The sequence below is a fragment of the Herpailurus yagouaroundi genome, unplaced genomic scaffold, assembly GCF_014898765.1.
Source record: "Herpailurus yagouaroundi ecotype Mexico unplaced genomic scaffold, PumYag 180, whole genome shotgun sequence".
Classification (NCBI taxonomy): domain Eukaryota; kingdom Metazoa; phylum Chordata; class Mammalia; order Carnivora; family Felidae; genus Herpailurus; species Herpailurus yagouaroundi.
The window spans coordinates 16,256,195-16,276,568 of NW_024412411.1; the positions used below are offsets into that span (position 1 = coordinate 16,256,195).

Here is a 20,374-nt window from a genome sequence, read left to right on the forward strand (position 1 = left end):
TATAAAGGTCACTGTTGTCAGCCACAGGTAAGAATAATCCCCTGTCCAAGAAAAGGAAAGTCCACAAGCAGAGTTGACAATAATAGCAGTGAATGTAATAGTCCTAAAAGAATATAACATGTGGGGAACAACATCTATGTGCCACTCTCTGTGCTAGATACTGAAATCACCTCATTCTCCAGTGACTAGGACATTTCCTGTTATTTGAAGGCAGTCAATGAGCTGCTTTCTTGAGTGACTTAAAGACCATAAAGAATTTAATGCATTACAGGTAACTGCATTTATGGTAAAAATTTTCAATGTGCAGAAATGAATAAATGCCCAATCCAAAAATCTGCCCTACTTTACTCCCATTGTAAATCACCAAGTTGAAGTTAACTGAGTCATCTTTTTCTATGGTAGAGTTTTCTAACCTATGACTAATTTTTTCAGCTGCCATCTGAAAAAGAACAGAGAAAGAGACATTTATTCTCTATTTTTATATGTAGCAGGGCTAAGTGGTTAGGCAAAGTCAGAAGCTACCGGGTGATAGAGGATTTGTGGAGAGCTTGCTGGACCAAAGCAAGACAGGTAGATCAGGCTGGACAATGAGCTAATGCACAAACAGAGATTGAGAGAACAGTGGCAGTCAAACCTTGTGTCTGTGGCACATTGTTGCCCCAAGTGAGCGTATTCTGAGTTACAAATAATCTAAAATACTCTGACACAGCAGCCATGAGGAATTAAAGAAGAGGTAAAATGATCTTTCTGAGCAGGCTTGACTCAGATGCTATGCTTCAGTGTGCTGCCAATCTGCTTTGTGTTGATGGAAGTGATTTCTCTGCATGAAGTTGTTCTAGTCATTGAAGAAGCTGCAAGAAGGTATTGAGAACTTTGAAGTGAGCATGGAGCAAATGCTTGTTGAGATAATGATGAATCACAGCATTAGATTTCAGAGTCATGAAGATCCTGATACAGATATGGGCAGCAGTGCTGTCCTCAGTCTTAGTGCAGGATGAAGCTGGAGAAGGTCCTGGACTCTATCCTGGACTCCTTTTTTCCATACCTTTCTCTCTTTAGGATGTGCAGTATTGACTGATCTGTTTTCTTCAAGTAATGAATGCTGTATCCATCCACATAACTTTTGCCCTCAAAATGGTCATGAGCTTTGTCTTTTTGGTGTAGGGAAAGTAGGCTGAAACTCTGACGACTTTCTGATTCTACTTTGTGTTTCTGTGTAAGAGATGTTATAATAGGCCTAGCATATCTCTTTGCCTGCAAGTGCTCTCTTCTAATTTAGTTGGGGCATGCTGGAGATCCTAGACTTTCTGGTTGAGACTAGTAGACCCAGTAGTTTATTACATGAAGCTCAGAGGCCAAAATGGTATGTGGTATTTTTTTTTTTCCTCAGCAAATGTTGCCAGCCTCCTTGCCACAAGGGGGGGGGGGAGTGAGAATATAGATGGATGAACATAGATTCCTGCCCATTTATCATGGACTTGATTTGATTTCATTCCATTAAAGGTCATCAGATTACTTCCTCTTCCCTCCCATCCCGATTCATCCCATCCCCTTCCATTCCGTCTTTCTCATTCCATTTTGTAAGCTCCGTATAATTGATGTGGATGGAAAATTTTACTCTGCAACAACTGTTCTGTTCTGTTTATTGAACAACAAACAGAAGTTTCTCCTATGGATATAACACTGCTAGCCATCCTAGGATACACAAAGATGAGTAAATCACAGGCAGCCCCTTATGAAAGTGACTTGGGAGATTTATCAAGCTATCCTCAATTTCACCCACTCCAAATCCCATTGTTGCTCTTGCTGATCTCCCTCTTGGAGATACCTTCCTCTCCTTCTCTAGCTTTGAAGCATTGTGAACAGAAGGAAGGCTGGCATCTTGGGTTCTGACTAGTTCTTATTTCTCTGAAGATCTAGAGTGTGTCCAATAGAAACCACATAGTTGTCATTCTATATACTTTGTTAATTGACATCTATGTGTATTGAACACCAACTTGTGTGGCGTTGGGTAAGAGACTTCACCTCTCTGGCTCTCAGTTTCAGAATAGGGTGGTTTAACTCAGTTTGTGTTTTCCAGACTTTTGTAGGGATTCTGGATCAGGAGACCAGTTCCAATGAGATCAGACTCTGAGAGGATAGTACAGTAATTAGAGGACTTAGGATAAATCCTTGAGAGAATAGCAGAATGGGGCAGGTAACGGACTATGGTGAATTTTCTTGGAGAATATGGTTTATGATTAACTTTATTGCCTAAGAAGAAGTAGAGGCCGTATCAAAGATTTTATTTATGCTATGTTGGTTTGAATAAATGAGTGGAAAGTACCTTAGTCAGTGAGAATTGTACACAATTTTTAATGCTCATACATTATGAAATGTTAGGTAAGCAAATTAAGATAGTTGAGACTAAAATTATTTCTTACTTTCTTCATGCATCTTAGGATGAATTAACTCCTGTAGCTGCACAGGAGAAGAGGAAGATTTTGGTGGATGTGGTATTAGAGGTGTTGAAAGTAGCTTCCATCTGCAAGGAAAACACCAAGAGTAGAAATAAATATGTATATATATAAATGTATATTTTTCACCCTGGGGGCTGCAAGAGAGACATGGGTTGTTGGTGTCTCTCCCTTCTTTGTTTTCTGGATCCAACAGACCACTTTGCTCTGTCAACCTGTAAATTCAATTGGGAATCGTAGTATGTACCAGGCAGTGGAGGTATATAAGAGATAGAGACCCCGTCCTCAATTATAATTATTTTTTATGCCCATCATGTTATAAATAATTACTTTATAGGTATTAGCTCACATAATACAACATTGAAAGTGAGGTACTATCATCCTCTCCATTTTAGAGATCTGTAAATAGAGGAACTGAGAAATTAAATACTTGACTAAGCTTTCAGAACTACTAAACAGGAGGGGGAGGTATTGTCAGGACTTGAACTAGGTTTTAAATCTTGGCTCCAGAGCCTAGCCCTAAACTATACCATACCATACCATACCATACCATACCATACCATACCAGCCACACACACACACACTATATATACATACATACCATACATGCATATATTCTGAGGCTACCGAGAACTTGAGTGTACAATTCAGTTAAAACACACTGGTAAGTTAGGATTAAAATTGGCTATAAAGCATCCAGTAGGTAATTTATAAACCACTTTGCAGCACTGATTTTCTTTTCCCTTCTGAGCCTTTGCAAAAGTGGTTCGATTGTATGAAAAGCTTTGCATCTACCCAAGGCTGGCACTCTTTTTTTTTTTTTTTTTTTTTTGTAGGTAGTTAGAAGAGTGTTTTGTTTTGTTTTTAAACTTTATTTTTTTATTTTTTAAAATTTACATCCAAATTAGTTAGTATACAGTGAAGCAATGATTTCGGTAGATTCCTTAATGCTCCTTACCCATTTAGCCCATTCCCCCCTCCCACAACCCTTCCAGCAACCCTCAGTTTGTTCTCCATATTTATGAGTCTCTCTTGTTTTGTTCCCCTCTCTGTTTTTATATTATTTTTGTTTCCCTTCCCTTATGTTCATCTGTTTTAAGACTGGCACTCTTAAACACTTTTGAGGTATAATTTACATATGACAATATAACCAGGTCTTAGGTACTGGCAAATAAATACACTGGTATAGCCACCACTGTAATAATAAACATTTTTATCACTTAAATTCTTTTGATACATTAATCAACTCACTGTCTACACTCGGCCTGGGTGATCATTTGATTTCTATTATAGCTTAATTTTGCCTTTTCTAGAGTTTTGTATAACTGAAATCAGATAGTGTGTACTCTTGTGTCTGGACTCTTTTACTCACCATAATGTTTTTAAGATTCATTCATGATGTTGTGATGGGTTTGTGTGTGTGTGTGTGTGTGTGTGTGTGTGTGTGTGTTTCCTTTTTGGTGTTATTTTATTACTGAATCCATTGCATGAATTTGTCATACTTTTAAAATTAATTCATCTGTTGATGGCTATATGGGACATTTCTAATTTTGGATACTATGAATTAAAGCTTCTTTGAACTTTTTTTGTACTCTTTTTTGAGGGGGGGGGGCAGAAAACAAGCAGAGTAGGGGCAGAGAGAGCAGGAAGGAGACAGAGGATCTGAAGCAGGCTCCAAGGCTTTGAGCTGTCAGCACAGAGCCCGATGTGGACTCACTGCAAGACCATGACCTGAGCTGAAGTCAGATGTTTAACAGACTGAGTCACTGAGGAGCCCCTGTTCCCTCTGTGATCACATGTTTTTTTTGGAGTAAGCATCTAGGAGGATTACTGGTAGACATATGATTAACCAGATTGTTTCCTAGAGTGCTTGTGTCTTTTGGGATTTACACCAGCAACCAGCCTGTGATAGTTCCAGTGGCTTCATAGTCTTAACAACACTTGGTATTGTTGGTCTTGTTAATTTTAACTATTCCAGTGGCTGTGACATGGTATCTCATTATGTTTTTGATTTGCATTCCCTAATGACTGATGATATTAATTATTTCTTCATGTGCTTCTAAGACATTCCTATATCTTTTTTGATAAATGTATGAGTCTTCTGCCCACTATTTGTCTAACTTAAAAAATCTATAGAAGTTCTTTACATATTCTGAATTCATTTTTGTTATATCTTTATATTATGATTTTTCCTTAATCTGGGCTTATCTTTTATTTTCTTAATAGTATATTTTGAAGAGAAGTTTTAAACTCAGATGAAACTCAATTTATCAATCTTTTCTTTTATAACTCATGTGTCCTGATTAACCTTGACTACACTAAGGATGTGGTGATATTTTCCTCTAGAAGTTTTATAATTAGATATTTTATGGTTAGGATATCTTGAATAAACTTCAGTGTATTGTTTGAGGTAGGAATCAAGAATCAACTCGTACTATGTTGATACCAGAATTTTCCAGTAGTATTTGTCAAAAAGAATATAATTTCCCTATGTAATTACCTTGGAAGCTTTGTTGAAAATAAATTAATTGTGTATATGTGAGTCTATCTTTGATCTATATTCTTTCCTTTGGTCTATCTGTGTGTTCTTCACATATACCATCCTGACTTCATTACTATAGCTTTATAGGAAATCTTGAAATCAGGTTGTATAATTTTTTTCATTTTTATTCTTCAAAATTGTTTTGGCTATTCAAAGTTGTTTAGATTTCTAAATAAAATCTTAGAATTAGCTTGCCATACCTCCTGAGATTTTAACTAGATGAATTTTGGCAGACTTGGCAATTTTACAATATTGAATCTTCCAATTTATGAATAAGACTTATTTTTCCTAAGTTAATTTGTCATCTTTAGTTTCTCTCTGTAATATTTTATAGTGAAGAAATCTCATACATTTTTGTTAATGTATTCGAAAGTATTTTGGTTTTAGGTGATATTGTAATCGGTACTCTTAATTTTCTTTTTATAATTCTTGCTATATAGAAATGCAGTGATTTTTGGATATTGAACTTGTATCCCATGTCTTTGATAATTTTTCTTATTGATGGTAATAGGTTTTTTTTTTTTTTTTTTTAGATTCCTTAGAGTTTTTTTTTTTTTTTTTTTAATTTTTTTTTTCAACGTTTATTTATTTTTGGGACAGAGAGAGACAGAGCATGAACGGGGGAGGAGCAGAGAGAGAGGGAGACACAGAATCGGAAACAGGCTCCAGGCTCCGAGCCATCAGCCCAGAGCCTGACGCGGGGCTCGAACTCACGGACCGCGAGATCGTGACCTGGCTGAAGTCGGACGCTTAACCGACTGCGCCACCCAGGCGCCCCTCCTTAGAGTTTTCTATGTAAACAGTCATAATGTCTGTTACTATAGTCTGAACTTCATGCCTGTTACCTTTTTATCTTGACTTAGTATATTGGCTAGGACCTCTAGTATAATGTTGAATAGAAATAGCAAAGATGGACCAACATGTCTTATTTTCTAATTGTAAAGACATTTAGTATTCCACCATGATAACTATAGGATTTTTATAGATGTATTTTTTCGGACTGAGAAAAATCCTGTTTTCTTTGCTGAGGAATAAACATTTTTAAACACAAATACTTCTCTGCCTGTACTGTGATCATGTTCCTACCTCCTTTATTCTGTTTATGTAGTATATTGAATTAATAAATATGAGTATTGCACCAACCTTGCATTCCCAGAATGTTTCAGTTGGTCATGATGTATTATCATTTTATATGTTGGTAGATTTAATTTGCTATTAAATTGTTTAGAATTTTTTTGCCTATATTAATGAAGGGTATTTGTGGTTTTTCTTTTATATCCTTTTTAAGGATTTTTTATCATGATTTTGCTAGCCTTCTAAAATGAATTGGGAAGAAAATATTTTCTGAAAGTGAGGAAGTGTTTATTAATAAGGTTAAAATTTTCTAGTTCTTGTAGTCTGGTAGGTTGTGTTTTTAAAAGAATTTATTCATTTCACCTAAGCAGTTAAATTAGGTTGCATAAAAATATAACCTCATTGTCCTATGACTGTAGATCTAATGACACAGAGAATTTGCCCTTTCTCTCTCTCAATTAATCTAGCCATGGATTTACCAACTTTATTAATCTTACAAAAAACTATTTTCTTTGTTGATTTCTTCAACTAATAACAGTATTTGTCTCATCTTTATTATTTTCCTTATTTTACTTAATTTTTAGTTTATATTTCTAGGTTCTTAAGATTAAAGTACAAATCATTTATTTTATGCCTTATCTACTGCAAACATTAAGGCTATAAATTTTCCTTTGAGGACTGCTTTAGCTGCATCTCATTAATTTTAATATTTTAGAATTATTCCATTAAATATGTTTTTAAATTTTCTTTGAAATATCTTGTTTGACCTATGGGCATTAGATACGTCCTGCTTCATTTTCAAATAGACGTACCTTTTTTATACAAAGTATTACTGACTTAAAATTTAATGTTAGGGTCAGAGCATATAATCTTTGTGATTTCAGTTGCTGAGTTTATAAAAAAAAAACCAAAAAAAAAAACCTTTTTTTATGAGCCAGCATCATATGGTTAATCTTTCTGAATGTTTCACATGAACTTCAAAAGAAAATGTATTCTTTAGTTATTGATGGTAGTTCCGTAAACGTTGACATTACCAAATTGATATTGTTGGTCTAATCTTCTGGGTTTTTCCCCTCCCCCCATTTCTTGCATTAGTTACTAAGAAAGGAATGTTGTAATCTTGAACTGTAATTACAGATGTGTTTATTTCACTCCTCCAACTCTGCCAACTATCACTTCCTAGAATTTAAATAAATGTTATGACTGTTAGGCCTTGCAGGTGAATTGATCTTTTAATGATAAAATTACCCTCTCTGATTTCACTCATTAGTGGAATTTAAGAAACAAAACAGATGAACATAAGCTAAGGGAAGGAAAAATAAGATAAAAACAAAGAGGGAGGCAAACCATAGGAGACTCCTAAATACAGAGAACAAACTCAAGTTTGCTGGAAGGGAGGTGGGTGGGGTATGGGCTAAACGGGTGATGAGTATTAGGAAGGGCACTTGTTGGGATGAGCCCTGGGTTTTATATGTAAATGATGAATCACTGGGTTCTACTGCTGAAACCAGTACTGTCATGTATGTTAACTTGAATTTAAATAAATAAATTTAAAAAATTAAAAAAATATCCTCCTCTCCTTCTAATATTCTTGAAGTTAACATTGTTTAATACTGCAGATTTTAAAACATTAAAACTTCAGCTTTTTAAAAAATGTTTATGGGGCGCCTGGGTGGCGCAGTCGGTTAAGAGTCCGACTTCAGCCAGGTCACGATCTCACGGTCTGTGAGTTCGAGCCCCGCATCAGGCTCTGGGCTGATGGCTCAGAGCCTGGAGCCTGTTTCCGATTCTGTGTCTCCCTCTCTCTCTGCCCCTCCCCCGTTCATGCTCTGTCTCTCTCTGTCCCAAAAATAAATGTTGAAACAAATTTTTTTTAAAATAAAAAAATAAAAATATTTATTTTTGAAAGAGAGTGAGAGAGTGTTAGCAGGGAGGGGTAGAGGAAGAAGAGAGAGAATCCCAAGCAGGCACTGTGCTGTCCGCACAGAGCCCAGTGTAGGGCTCAAACTCATGAACTCATGAGATCATGACCTGAGCCAAAACCAAGAGTCAGATGCTTAACCTACTGAGCCACTCAGGTGTCCCAAAACTCCAGCTTGCTTATATTTAGGGTTTGTGTGGCATATCTTTTTCAAATCTTTGAGTTTTAATCTGATGATGTTTTATAGTTAAAGTATAATTCTTACAAACATCATGTAGTTGGGTCTTGCTTTTTTTTTGTCCCAGTCTATCTCTGAGTGTTTGTAGTAATTTCATGTTGTTTGGCAGAGTAAAGGTGTCTGTCATCTTTCTACATTGTAAGCAGAAGGAGAACTCAGGTGGGCTAATTATTAATTTTTATTTAACTCAATTTATAAATTATCTTAATGTTTATTTATTTTTGAGAGACAGTGTGCAAATGGGGAAGCAGCAGAGAGAGGGAGACACAGAATTGAAGCAGGCTCCAGGCTCTGAGCTGTCAGCACAGAGCCCGATGCGGGGCTCAAACTCACAAACCACGAAATCATGGCCTGAACTGAAGTCAGCCGCTCAACCGACTGAGCCACCCAGGTGCCCCAAAAATTATCTTAACAAGACCTCATCCATGATCCTCTCAGGTGTGGGTAGGTATCCTTTCTTCATATTCCAATGAAGAAGTGCATTGTATACTTCTCCCAACTGTAGCATTGTATCACATACCCTGCATTATACTAGTCTACTACATACTTTACTGTAAACATTTTGAGAAGCAACTGAAATTTGTTTAGTGTTTGTATCCTTGATACCTAGCACATGCCCTGGCCTAGAGTATGTACTGAATTTATAACAGATGAATAAATGGATAAATGAATGAATATTTTAAGAGATATAAAGTAAGCATGTAAAGAGGCACCTAGGTGGTTCCGTTGGTTTAAGCATTTGACTTCAGTTCAGGTCATGATCTCATGTTTGTGGGTGCAAGCCCCGCGTTGGGCTCTGTGCTGACAGCTCAGACCTTGGAGCTTACTTCGGATTCTGTGTCTCCCTCTCTCTCTCTGCCCCTACCCTGTTTGTGCTCGCTCGCTCTCTCTCTCAAAAATAAATAAACATTAAAAAGAATTAATAAATTAAGCACGTAACACTCAGTATATATGTATTGTATCTGAAAGCTTGTGTATATGTATTTTTTTTTTTTTTAGATCAGAGGTAAGAGGATGTATTACAGAATACCTCAAAGAAGAGATAAAATATTAATTGGGCCGTGCAGTATGAATAAAATATTCAGTCATAGATGGAATAAGATATATCAAAACATTCAAAAATTTCCCTTAGAATGCAATAGTGTCTCAAAAAGTCTTAGGTTCTATCAAGGCAGAAACTAAGTCTTGTGTTGTTTATTGCTATGTTCCTGGAGTCCAGGACAAGGCCTGGCACAATGCGGGTTTTCTTTCTCCCTCTGAATTCATCTATTCACTTTATACACATATAGGTGTATATATAAAAGTAGTTGTAACTTTAAATGAATAAATGTTAGGACATGAAATCTGCAATTATCTTCTATTCAGGAGAAAACTGAGGTTCACAGATGTGCAGTCACTTGTCCAAAGCCACAGGGAAGTTTAGGAGCAGGAACAGGAATAGAAAACTCATAAATCCATGCTTATTTTACTTCACCATAACACGCCTCTTGTCATCAGTTTTACAGATGGAATTCTACCTTGATAGATTAATATTGACTTGGGATTTTACCTCTGATTTAATTGGGGTATTAGGACTGCATTTATCCTCCTACCCAAAACAACCAAAAAAATATGGATACAGTCTGTGAAACCATGGATTTCAAGTTACTGAGCATCAAAGAACAATGATCTCTGAGAGGAAACAAATGAGGTGAGCTCTAAAATTGTCTCAGGTTGAGAGGGCTGTAGGCCATGGTGCAGAGAGAGAGAGAAATCAGGTGGAGGCACATGTAGGGAGACACCAAGAGTTGAGGAGACAGGTTGTGAGTATGAAGTGACTAAGGTGTCCAGTGTTAACAGGACAGAGGACTAAAGAGAGTCACACATGGAGAGAACTGCAAAGATCTGCAGAGTGTTGCATCTAAATATTTAGCCGGGTATTGATCAGCATGAAGGTAATGCAACCACCTGAAGCAAGGAAGGAACTAATCAAAAGGATTAGAGGGGAAAACACCAGATGTGCACAAAAGTACCAGGAAAAGTTTTTGTTCCCACCAGCCTGGAAAACCTAACAATTCATAGTAACTCAATGAGGCACGTGGAAGTGTTGTGCCTCAGTAGTGCAGAATAATTGGCCTCAGACTGAATGTTACTCTATTCTTGCCTAATCTTAAAAGCAAGGCCCCAAAGGATCAAACTGACTCCAAGTAATAAAACCATATTCCAGATGAAGCTAATGAAAATTTATAGCAATACAAAAATATCCAGCACTCAATGAAGTAAAATTCCTAATGTATGGGATCCAGTAAAAAAAATTGCTATGCATTCAAAGGAGAATACAACCCATAAAAGGAGAAAAATCATAAGTGACCCATAACTGACACAGATGTTAGAATTAGCTGATAAGAACATTAAAATGGTTATTACAAAGGTGGTTCACACATTCAAAAATTCAGAGAAATGGAAGATATAAAAAAAGAATCAAAACTTTTAGAGATAAAAACCACAAGATGTACAATGAAAAATACACAGGATGGAAATAATAAATTAGACATCACCCAAGAAAAAAAGATAAGTGAGCTTCACATAGCAGTATAAACTATCCATAATGGAATACAGTGAGGAAAAAATAAAAACCTTATCAGAGCATCAGTGAGCTCAGTTACAACTTCAAATGGCCTGTTAATGTTTAATTACAGTCCTGAAAAAAAAAAAAGTGGAGAGACAGAAAAATTTTTGAAGAAATGATTCTACCCCCATCCCCAAATTGATGAAAACTATAAACTGATTAATCCATGAAGCTCAAAAATGCTAAGCATGAGAAACATGAAGACAACTACTCACAGGCAGACACTTCATAATCAAATTACTCAAAACCAGTGATAAAGAGAAAAAATTCAAAGTAGCCACAGAAAATAAGACATGTTATAAACAGAGGAACAAAGATAAAAACAGCAAGTTTCTTGTTAGAAATTATGCAGGGGAAAAGATAGTGTAGCAAGCTTTCGATGGTAATGAAAGAAAACCTGTCAACCTAGAATTTTACAGGCAGAGAAAATATCTTTAAAAAATAAAAGTGCGATAATGACTTTTCAGACATAGAATCTGAAAGAATTAATTGCCAGTGTACTTGTACTATAAAAAAATATTAAACCTCTTCAGATAGAAGATAAATGACTGATACTGGATGAAAATGTATACAAAGGAATGAGTATCAGACATGATCATGGTAATTGCATAGATAAATACAGATTGTTTTTTTAATTTTTAAAATTATTAAATTAAAAAAATTCCAGTATAGTTAACATACATTGTTGTTGGTTTCAGGTGTACAATATAATGATTGTACTAATTGTATAATGATTGTAATAATTCCATATATTTTTCAATGCTCATCATGATAAGTGTACTCTTAAGCCCCTTTACCTATTTCACCCATCTTCCCACCAACCTTTCATCTGGTAACCATCAGTTTATTCTCTATAGTTAAGAGTCTGTTTCTTGATTTGTCTTTTTCTTAGTTCTTTTGTTTCTTAAATTCCACATCTGAGTGAAATAAGGTATTTGTCTTTCCTTCAATGACTTATTTAGCATTATACCCTTTATTTCCTTTATTTTTTAAAAGTTTTTTTAATGTTCTTATTTATTTTCGAGACAGAGAGAGACAGAGCATGAGCAGGGGAGGGACAGAGAGAGAGGGAGACACAGAATCTGAAGCAGGCTCCAGGCTCTGAGCTGTCAGCACTGAGCCCAACGCAGGGCTCGAACTCAGACTGTGAGATCATGACCTGAGCTGAAGTCGTATGCTAACCGACTGAGCCACCCAGGTGCCCCAGCATTATACCCTTTAGATCCATCCATGTTGTTGCAAATGGAAATATTGAATTTATTTTAATGGCTAATGTTACATTGTGTATAACACATCTTCATTTTTTTATCGACTCAGCTGCTTCCATATATTGACTATTGCAAATGCTGCAGTAAACATAGCGGTGCAGGTATCTTTTTGAATTAGTGTTTTCTTATTCTTTGGGTAAATACCAGTAGTGGAATTACTGGATCCTGTGGTAGTTCTATTTGTAATTTTTTTTGTGGAACCTTCATACTGTTTTTCCCCAGTGCCTACACCAGTTTGCATTGCCACCAACAGTGTATGAGAGTTTGTTTCTCCAAATTGCCAACACTTGTTTCTTATGTTTTGATTTTAACCATTCTGACAGATGTGAGGTGATATCTCATTGTTGCTTTGATCTCCCTGATGGTGAGTAATGTTGAGGATTTTTTTATGTGCCTGTTTTCCATCTGTATGCCTTTTTTTTGAGAAATGTCTGTTTGTGTCCTTGTCTTATTTTTTAATTGAATTTTTTTTTTTTTTGGTATTGAGTTGTGTGAGTTCCTTATATATTTTTGATACTAACTCTTTATTGGATCTTCTCCCATTCGGTAGCTTGTCTCTTGTTATTCTGTTTTCTTTACTGTGCAGAAGCATTGTATTTTATTGTGATCCCAACAATTTATTTTGGCTTTTGTTTCCCTTGCCTGACGTGACATATCTGAAAAATGTTGGTGTGGCCAATGTCTGAGAAATTATTACTGTGTTCTCATTTTTATGGTTTTAGGTTTCATATTTGGGTCTTTAATCTACTTGCATTTTTTGTATATGGTATGAGAATGTGGTCCAGTTTTGTTCTTTTGCATGTTGATGTCCAGTTCTCCTGTTATGACTTGAAGAGGCTGCCTTTTTCCCGTTGCTATTCTTGCTTTCTTTGCCAAAGATTAATTGGCCATGTAATCATAGGTTATTTCTGGGCTCTCTATTCTTTTCTGTTGATCTATGTCTTTTTTAATTTTTAATTTTTTTTGTTAGCAGTATCATGCCATTTTGATTACTACAGCTTTGTAGCATATCTTGATATCTGGGATTGTGATACATCCAGTTTCGTCCTTTATCAAGATTACTTTGACAATTCAGGGTCTTTTGTGGATCCATACAAATTTTAAGATGACTTGTCCTCGTTCTGTGAAAAATGCTATTGGTATTTTGATAAGGATTGCTTTAAATCTGTAGAATGCTTTTGGGTAGTATCAATATTTTAATTTTTGTTTTTTCAATCCATAAGTACAGAATATCTTTCCATTTGTATTGTCTTCAATTTCTTTTATCAGTGTTTTAGAGTTTGTAGAGTACAGATCTTTCACCTTGGTTAAGTTCATTCCTAGTTATTTTAGTATTTTTGGTGCAGTTGTAAATGAGATCATTTTCTTAATCTCTGCTTCTTCCTTAGTAGTGTATAGGATTAAGTGAATTAATAGATTAAATAGATTTCTATACATTGTTTTTGCATCCTCGCAAGCTTACTGAATTCATTTATTAATTCTGGTAGTTTTTTAGTGGAGTCTTTAGGGGTTTTTATCTACAGTATCATGTCATCTGCAAATAGTGTTAAGTTTTACTTCTTCCTTACCAATTTGGATGCCTTTTGTTTCTTTTGTTGTCTGAGTGTTGTGGCTAGGACTTCCAATACTATGTTGAATAAAAGTAATGAAAGTGGACATTCTTGTCTTGTTCCTGACCTCAGGAGAAAAGCTCTCAGTTTCTCCCTGTTGAGTGTGCTGTCAGCTGTGGGTTTTTTATATATGGCCTTTATTATGTTGAGGTATGTTGTCTCTAAACCTACTTTGTTGAGGGTTTTTATAATGAATGGATTTCGTACTTTGCCAAATGCTTTTTCTGCATATATTGAAATGATTATATTATTTATCCTTTCTCTTGTTAGTATGTTGTATCATATTGATTGATTTATGAATATTTAACTACCCTTGCATCCTGGGAATAAAACCCACTTGATTGTGGTGAATTTTTTTTTTTAATGTATTGTTGGATTTAGTTTGCTAATAATTTGTTGGATTTTGCATCCATGTTCATCAGAGATATTGGCCTCTAATTCTCTCTCTCTCACCTTTTTGTAGTGTCTCTATCTGGTTTTGGTATCATGGTAATGCTGTCCTTATAGAATAAATTTGTAAACTTTCCTGAATATTCTATTTTTTGGAATAGTTTAGAAGAATAGATATCAGCTGTCCTTTATATTTTTAATTTTTCTAATTTTAATATTATTTATTTTGAGAGAGAAAAAGAGCAGGGGAGGGGCAGAAAGTGATGGAAAGAAAGATAATCCCAAACAGGCTCTGCCGCATCAGCATGCAGCCCAAAGTGGGGCTTGAATTCACAAAATGTGAGATCATGACCTGAGCAGAAACCAAGAGTTGGGTGCTTAACCAACTGAGCCACCCAAGTGCCCCAATATTAACTGTTCTTTAAGTGTTTGGTAGATTTCACCTGTGAAACCATCTGGTCCTAGACTTTTGTTTGTTGGGAGTTTTTTAATTGCTAATTTAATTTCTTCTCTGGTAATCTGTTCAATTTTTTAATTTCTTTCTGATTTAGTTTTGGGAGGTCATATGTTGCTAGAAATTTGTCCATTTCTTCCAGATTGTCTAATTTATTGGCACATAATTTTTTGTAATATTCTTTTACGATCTTTTTCTGTGGTGCTGTTTTTTTAAATTTTTAAGTATTTATATATTTTGAGAGAGAGAAAGACAGCATAGGAGGGGCAGAGAGAGGGAGAGAGAGAATTCCAAGAGGCTCTACACTGTTGGCACAGAGCCTGATGCAGGGTTTGAACTCATGAAAAATGAAATCATGACCTGAACTGAAATCAAGAGTTGGACACTTAACTGAGCTACTCAGGTGCCCCTGAGGTGCTGGTTTTTATTTCTCCTCCTTCATTTCTGATTTTGTTTCAGTTCTCCCTCTCTCTCCTTTTGATGAGTCTGACTAATGGTTATTAATTTTGTTGATCTTTTAGAAGAAACAACTGGTTTCATTGTTTGCTTTTTTTCTTTGTAAGTTTCTATTTCATTTATTTCTGCTTTACTCTTTATTATTTTTCTCCTTCTTTTGGGTTTGGGTTTTGTTTGCTGTACTTTGTCTAGCTCCTTTAGGTCTAAGGGTAATTTGCTTCTTGAGATAGGCCTGTCTTGATATGTACAGTTTTACTACATCATAAAGATTTTGGACAATTATGTTTTCATTTTCATTTGTCTCCATGTATTTTTTTATTTCCTCTTTGATTTCTTGGTTGGACCCCCCCCCTTTCTTTTTTTAGAGATGGCACATTCTTTAACCTCCATGCATTTATGTTGTTTCCAGATTTTTCTTCTGGTTGATTTATAGTTTCGTAGTACTGTGGTTGGATAAGATTCAATTGTTTTGAGTTTTCTGGGACTTGTTTTGTGGCCTAATATGTGATCTATTCTGGAGAATGTTCCATGTGAACTTGAAAAGAATGTGTACTCTGATGTTTTAGGATGGAATGTTCTAAATATATCTGTTAGATCAATCTGATACAATGTGTCATTGAAAGCCACTGTTTCCTTGTTAATTTTCTGTTTGAATGATCTATTTATTGATGTAAGTGGAGTTTTAAAGTTCTTTACTATTTTATTACTATTGATTACTTCTTTTGTTATTAGCTGCTTTATGTATTTGGTTGCCTCCATGGTGGGTACATCCTTAAAATTGTTACATCTTATTGGATTGCTCTCTTGATGATAATATAGGATCCTTCCTTGTCTCTTGTTAGTCTTTGTTTTAAAGTCTACTTTGATGTAAATATTGCTAGTCTGGCTTTCTTTTCACATCCATTTGCATGACAAATATTTGTCTTCTCACTTTCAGTCTGCATGTCTCTTTAGGTCTGAAATGAGTCTCTTGTAGGCAGCATATAGATGGGTCTTGCTTTTTCATCTACCATGTCACCCTCTGCCTTTTGATTTGAACATTGAGTCCATTTATATTCAAAGTAATTGTGCTTATTGCTATGTACTTCTTGCCATTTTTGTTACTTGTTTTATGGTTGTTTCTGTAGTTCTTTGCTGTTACTTTCTTCTCTTGCTCTCTTCTCTCATGGCTTGCTAGCTTTCTTTAGTGATCTACTTGGATTCCTTTCTCTTTATTTCCTGCATATCTGTTACCATTTTTTGACTTGAGGTTATCATTAGGTGTATAGATAACATCTTATGCATATAGCAGTCTGATATAAATTGATGGTTAATTCAATTTGAACTTACTCTTCTCTCCCCTCCACCTCATCCTTTAGGTATGTGGTGTCATAATGGGTGCCCTTTTGTTTTTTTGAATCCCTTGACTGATTTTTACAGATATACTTATTTTTACTGTTTTTGTGCTTCCTACTTTTCTTACTCCTACTTCTGGTCTTTCCTATACATTCAGAGTCTCCTTTACCATTCCTCGTAGGGCTAGTTTGGTGGTAATAAATTCCTTTAACTTTTCCTTGTCTGGGAAACTCCTTCTACTTTGAATGGTAGCTTTGCTGGGTTGAGTATTTTTGGTTGCTGTTTTTTCTTTAAGCATTTTGAATATATCCTGCCACTCCCCTCTGGCCTGCAAAGTTTCTGCTGAAAATCCACTGGAAGTCTTATGGGGTTTCTTTTGTATGTAACTGTTTTCTTTTCCCTTGTTGCTTTTAAATTCTCTTTAATGCTACTTTTTTGTCATCTTAATTACTATGTGTCATGGTGTGGACCTCCTTGGGTTGATTTTGTTGGGGGATATCTGCCTTCTGGATCTGGATTTCTGTTTCATTCCCCAGATTGAGAAACTTTTTAGCTATTATTTATTCAAATCAATTTTCTGCCCCGTTTTCACTCTTTTCTCCTTCTGGGATCCCTGTAATGCAAATGTTATTATGCTTGATGGTATCATTGAGTTCCTTTAGTATATTTTCTCCTATTGTTGTTTTTCACTCTTCTGTTCAGTTTGATTACTTTCAGTTACTGTATTCCAGATCACTGATCCATTCTTCTGCTTCCTCTAGTCTACTATTTATTCCATTGAGTCTATTTTTAATTTCATTTATTGAGTTCTTCATCCCTGATTAGTTCTTTCTGTATTTGTTGAGGGTCTCATCAAGTTTCTCCATGCTCTTCTCAAGCCCAGTGAGTATCTTTATGACCATCACCTTAAATTCCTTTCAAGTAAATTACTTAGCTCTGTTTTGTTTACCTCCCTTGTTGTGATTTTTGACCTGTTCTCTTGTTCTTTGTTTCATTTGAAACCTACTACTTTGTCTCTTCATTTTGACTAACCACCTATGTCAGTTTCTATGTGTTAGGAAAGTCTGCTACATCTCCTGCTTTTTTAAGTAGTGTTCTTAGGAAGAAGAGGTCCTGCAGTGCAGTATTCCTCATTTACCCAGACTGATGCTTCAGGGGTATCTCTTATGTGTGATGCATGTGCCTTGCTGTTGTGGCTGATCCACATTTACCTTCAGGCTAGTTGTCTATAATAGTTTCCTTTGCCTGTTGTAGACAGGGTTTGGTCCTTTGTTAGTGGGCCATTCTGGGCTGGCTGCCTTGTGCTTGAGTTGAGTCAGACCATGCCTTTGCCAGAGATGCAGCTGCACCAATCTGCAGGGCACTTTACCCTTGTTGTCCCTTGAGAGGTTTTCACTGGTGTAGGTGGGACCTGCAGTCAGACCAGATGTCTGCCCCCAGCCCACTGCTAGGGCTGCAGTTAGACTTATGTTCATGGTTATCTTCCCTTCTCCCCAGAGTAGCAGTCACTTTGACATGATACTGGCTTCTGTTGGGGCTGCTTGCACACTTCCATGCTTTTGACACTGCTTTGGGTGGACTCCTGGCAAAGGTGTGTTGGAGGAAGAAAGTCCATAGGAGAATGCTGAAGTAGGGTGCATGGTGCCAGCAAGGTCGATACTGGTCCACTATGTAAGGAGACCTGTAGTCACCCTGGAAAACTCCTGCTGAAGCTTGGATAGAGGAGGAATGTCCACAGGAGAACTTGGGAGCAGGGTGCACTGCTACCAAGCTAGGTGGAGAGTGTTCTTGCTGCACTGTCTGCTGCATGTGTATAGGCTGGGAGGTGGGAGGGAAATAGTACCTTCTAGGTCTTTTGTTTTTGAAGTTCCCAAAGATCCCTGCCCCTCTAGCACATGCTCTGAGATTAGTAAATGAATCTTCCTGTATACCTCAGGCATTTTTTAAACTGCTGCTTCTATGCTATATCCCCAGTGGGGCTGTTTGTTGTGCTGTCTCTTTAATTTTTTTTTTTTAACGTTTATTTATTTTTGAGACAGAGACAGAGCATGAACAGGGGAGGGGCAGAGAGAAAGGGAGACACAGAATCCGAAACAGGCTCCAGGCTCTGAGCAGTCAGCACAGAGCCCGACCTGGGGCTCGAATTCACGGACCGTGAGATCATGACCCGAGCCCAAGTCGGACGCTTAACCGACCAGCCACCCAGGCGCCCCTTGTGCTGTCTCTTTAAGGGTGAGGAGTCAGTTTCCTATTGCCCTCCTGGCTCTTTGACAGCTAAGTGGCTGAATTTTAAAGTTCTAGGTGTTAAGCCTGACTAATTATAACAAGTCACACAGGCCCTTCTGGTTTCAAAGCCAAATATTATAGGGATTTGTCTTCCCAGTACAGGTCTCCCATGCCTGGGTGCCTGGTGTACGAGTCTATTTCTTTTCCCTCTCCGTGCCCATGGCATTCCCTCCCCTCCTCTGCCCCCCCCCCCGCCCCCACCAAGAAAAACAGTCCTACACGTTAGTTTGGCTCCCAACTATGCCCTTTCTACTCTCTTGAATGTGGCTTCTCTACATTTAGCTGTAGAGAGTCTGTTCTGCCAGTCTTTGGGTTGTTTTCTGAGTTATTTACACTGATGTAGGTGTTAACCTAGTTGTATTTGTGGGACAAGGTGAGTTTAGGATCCTCCAACTTTACCATCTTTTCCAGAAGTAGTCTATAGATTGTTGTCTTATTTGAGTCTCTTTAAAAGGTAATGATTTGAACAGAAATAAAAACCATATAGAGTAGGGTTTATGTGTGAAAGCAAAATGTGTGACAACAATAGCACAAAAGCCTGGAGAGAAAAAATGAAAGTATATAATGCATGAAATGGTATAATATTTAAATATAGACTGAAAAGAAACACTATTAACCCTAGAATAATTACTAAAAATATCTACAAATCTAAACAAAAAATTACAGCTAATAAAAAGTCAACTCTGCCGATTAAGGGTAATCACAAAAATAATCAGTTAATCCAAATAAGACAAAGAATGGAAAAATATAACAAACAGATAAAACAAATAGTAAAATAATAAAATCAAACTTAACCATATTAATCACATTAAATGATGTGAAATACATCAATTAAGAGGCAGATATTGGATACAAAAAGCAAGACCAAACTATATTGCCTATGAGAAGTCTACTTTAAATATCAAAACACAAATTGGTTAATAGTGAAAGGCTAGGAAAGGATAATGCACAGAGGAAAAAAGTTAGAAAGATAGAAATGATCAGTGGAGCAGAATAGTGAGTCCAGAAATAGATTCACACTTAAAAGCAAGCAACTGACTTTTGAAAAATGTGCAAAAGCAATTCAATGGGGAAAGGATGTTGCTTTCAACAAAAGATGCAGAAACAAGTGCATATCAAGATGCAAAAGAAAAAACTTCAGTGTATATATCATGCCATATAGAATAATTAACTCGAAGTGCATCATTGACATAAATCAAGAGCTGTAATATTTATTTAATTGTTTTTAATGTTTGAGAGAGAGAGAGAACATGAGTGGGGAAGGGAAGAGAGAGAAAGATGGAGACACAGAATCTCAAGCAGGCTTCAGGCTCTGAGCTGTCAATACAGAGCCAGGCGTGGGGCTCAAACTCACAAACCGTGAGATCATGACCTGAGCCAAAGTTGGTCTCTCAATGGACTGAGCCACCCAGGTGCCCCAGAGCTATTATTTCGGGATAAAAATTTTTATAATCGTAGGTGAAAGTTTCTTAGATATAATACCAAAAAAAAATTGGTAAAATAAAAAAATAAAAAAAATTGATAAATTGTACATTAATTTAAAAACTTTTGCATTTTGTAAAACACTTAGGAGAATGAAGAGACAAGCCATATACCGGGAAAGATTTTTGCAAATCATCTGATAATTTTTATCTAGAATATGTAAAGAACATTCAAAACTCAATAATGAGAAGACAACCCAACACAAAGTGGGTAAAAGCTTTGAACAGACACTTTACCGAAGAAGATAGACAGAT

At 36.3% G+C, this 20,374-nt stretch overlaps 1 long non-coding RNA gene across 1 annotated transcript in view; it reads right to left on the bottom strand.

The window, feature by feature from the left end:
- Positions 1 to 2,331: 2,331 nt before the first annotated feature.
- The window catches only part of LOC121039385 (uncharacterized), a 52,625-nt gene continuing 34,582 nt past the window's right edge, over positions 2,332 to 20,374 (bottom strand). The window contains exon 4 of the long non-coding RNA XR_005794734.1: positions 2,332 to 2,524. This is a non-coding gene — a long non-coding RNA (uncharacterized LOC121039385). The remainder of the gene's footprint in view (positions 2,525 to 20,374) is intronic.